The sequence below is a fragment of the Caloenas nicobarica genome, chromosome 2 (assembly GCF_036013445.1).
Source record: "Caloenas nicobarica isolate bCalNic1 chromosome 2, bCalNic1.hap1, whole genome shotgun sequence".
Classification (NCBI taxonomy): Eukaryota; Metazoa; Chordata; class Aves; order Columbiformes; family Columbidae; genus Caloenas; species Caloenas nicobarica.
In genome coordinates, this window is record NC_088246.1 from 46076050 (window position 1) to 46079089 (window position 3040).

Consider the following 3040-nt stretch of genomic DNA (forward strand, 5'->3'; position numbering starts at 1 on the left):
TCTCCCAGCAGCAGTTGATGGCATCTTCAACCCCTCTTTTTGACAGCAGGCATAGAGAGCCATGCTCCTCTCTTTACCCTCTCTGCCCCCACAACATTAACATACCTTCATCTTTCTCTCCTTCTCCGTCTCCTCCTGCATCCCAGGAGCTGCAAGACCTTTGCTAGTGCTGGGGAGCAGAGAGGAGAAGCAGACTCTGGGTCACAGGAATGGAGCTGGGCTGGAGAGGAGGCCCCACCAGGGTGCAGCCTGAAGGAGAGGAAGAGGAGGGGAAGAGGCCTGACTTGGTGAGGGAGACAGAGAGAGATGTCTTTAACTTGCATAACACTACTCACAGTTCCCAAACGCCTCTGCATAACTGATGCTTTCCCATAGTGTTGAAAAACCTTGAGTTGCCTCTGGCCAGAGACCTGACTTTCTGCTCTCTGAAAGACGTTTGGCAGGCATTCGAATCTTGAGTATGAATTGTCCTATAACTATGTGTTTTTTTCTGTGAAGAATGACTGGCAATTCAGCAAAGTGACTCAGGATAAATAAAGCAATGGTTTAAGAGGGCACATGCACATTCAACAAAGGAAAAGTACTGTGGGTATGAGCTTTCCTTTCCTTCTCTGTTTCGTATAATACAATGAATACAACAAGTTTTGGTTTAAAATATATACATCTAGATGTAGCCATAGTATGCTCTTTTGGCTTAAGTGGATGAGGAAAGCACTTAGTAATTTACAGTATAAAACATGTATGAGTTTGAGTTCTTGAAATATAGTTCGATAGTCTTAAGACATCGTGGGAGTTTGGATCTACATAACCCCTTGGAAGCTGCTATGTGACTTCCATTTACTTGGATTTTTCTTAGTAGTCTTTTCTTGAAAAGCTTAGTGAATTTTTGTACACACGTACAAACGCCTCTCTAGTAAGACAAAGACTCTGAGTTTAAGTGGTTAAAAAATTACGTGATATATTCTGGTAAATATACAAAAAAAGGGAAGAGGAAAATATTTCTATATAGCAGTTCACTGAACTGAACAAGACGAGATACTGCAAACAGATAGGAAACAATCAAAATCCCTTCCTCACTTCATTGCATAGTTGATGAAGTGACCAAAAGTTTCTTGATTGTGCTGAGAGACAGAATTTCTTCCCTTATGTATATTTGTGCTATATACAGGAAGTGTCAAAAGGTTACCATAAAATCACTGGGAATAAAAACTATCACCTTCAGAGCACACAGCTTTTAAGTGCATTGACCCAGTTTTCCAAATCCTTGCAAGTGGTTCTATTAGTATGAATTGTTTTACTGGAGCCAAGAGGCTAGTTTCATGATAGCAGAGCATGCCCAACAGCAGGTATCTGAATCAACCATGTCTGCATTCACTAACAATATTTTTAAAAGCCTTCATATTTGATGTAGATATTAGTAACAGTCTGACATCTCCTAAACAAAATGTCTCTGAACTCTTTATAAAAAATAAAAGTAAAAAGGCCGAGTCAAAAGTCTGTAAAAGATGTTAAAGCATCTCAGAAAAAGGATCTACTGGAACTGTAACCATTGTGCTGCCTGACAATACCGACATTTCTAATGACTGGGGAAAAGCTCATTTCCTTACAAGTGGTCCCACTGAAGTCAGAAGAAATCTTGTCAAAGAATGGACATAATGATTTGTTTACTCCACAACATTACTATATATGGGCAAAAGCCACACTCAGACGTAGAGTTTACTGGTTATGACTCTACATTGCTTGCCCCAGTTTATAAATTTTAATGATCACTAGAAAATATATTAACATCATAGAGATAAGATTATAATGCAAATTCTTTTTATACTATAGCCACCATAAAAAACAGTCCTATGTTTGATACTACTTCAAATATCTTACAAGCTTCATATGGTGTCAGTGCATTCTAATACCTGAAAATAAAACCTGTTCTACTTCTTTCATCAAACTATTTCGTCAAAATGCAAAACCATTAACCAACCAATGCAGCTGAAGTGGTGATTCCTCTCAGGTATAAAAAAAAACATTTAGAACTGCACACCAAATGGATGCAACAGTAGTACAAGCTGCCACCCTTTGCCTTGCTACTCTGCAATGTTAAGTGGTCTGAGAAAACCTACCTCATGCCTAAATGCATACAACATAAAGAGGCGAAATATTTAATCTCATGTACAAGTATCAGCTCCTCTATACAAGCAAAGAAAAAAACTTTGCTTAGCGCAACAGAGAGCAGAAATCCTGAGGCCTGGCACAGAAATGTCACACTGTTCTCAAGCTCTACCTGCTCCACTGAATTATCCAAGTAAGGCAGTCTCTAGTGAAAAGCAGGTGGAGTCTCTAAAAGCAGTCATCCTCAGTCAAGTTGCTTTTTCCCGTGAATTCTGAGACTCTTTTTAAACAAGTCATACATTTCTCACATTGTCTTCTCAGAGGACCCAAATCACAAGTTAAGAGCATTCCCTGCTCCCAGCAGACCCTCTGTAGAGCAGCAGGCTTCCATTTCTCCCCAGCCATGCTCAAAATATGTTTGTTGTCAGTGACCTTCTGAGTCCATCCATGGAGAGGGGGTGAATCACCTGTGTTAGGACTAAATAACATTCTGCCCCTGTAAAGAAGAACCTGGATAAGGAATGTTACTTCATAGCATAAAGCTTAACACAGGGAGACTGAAAAAGAATTTGGAAATCTGAAAATATGGATCAGACAGTGGAAGAGTTTTGAGAAGGTTTACTACCCCTGTTCTGACCTCCAGAACTGCTTCTCATATTGGTTGCATGATGAAAAAATGCTTCCTGCTGAAAGCTTGTGTTTTGGCTGTTTCTGATATTCACACCAAATGAAAGAGAACACCATCCTGGTGGTGCTGCTTTAGGTTCCCAGGAGACCAGAGCTTAACATTAGACTCAAATTTAAAGCAGCTGAGGATCTGACACAAGGTTAAGCTGATCTCAAACTATAATTAACAGCCCAATGGCTCTGTCAGCTGAGACTATTGTTCCACTGCAGTGATTCAAGAGATACAAAGAGACAAATACCAAACAGC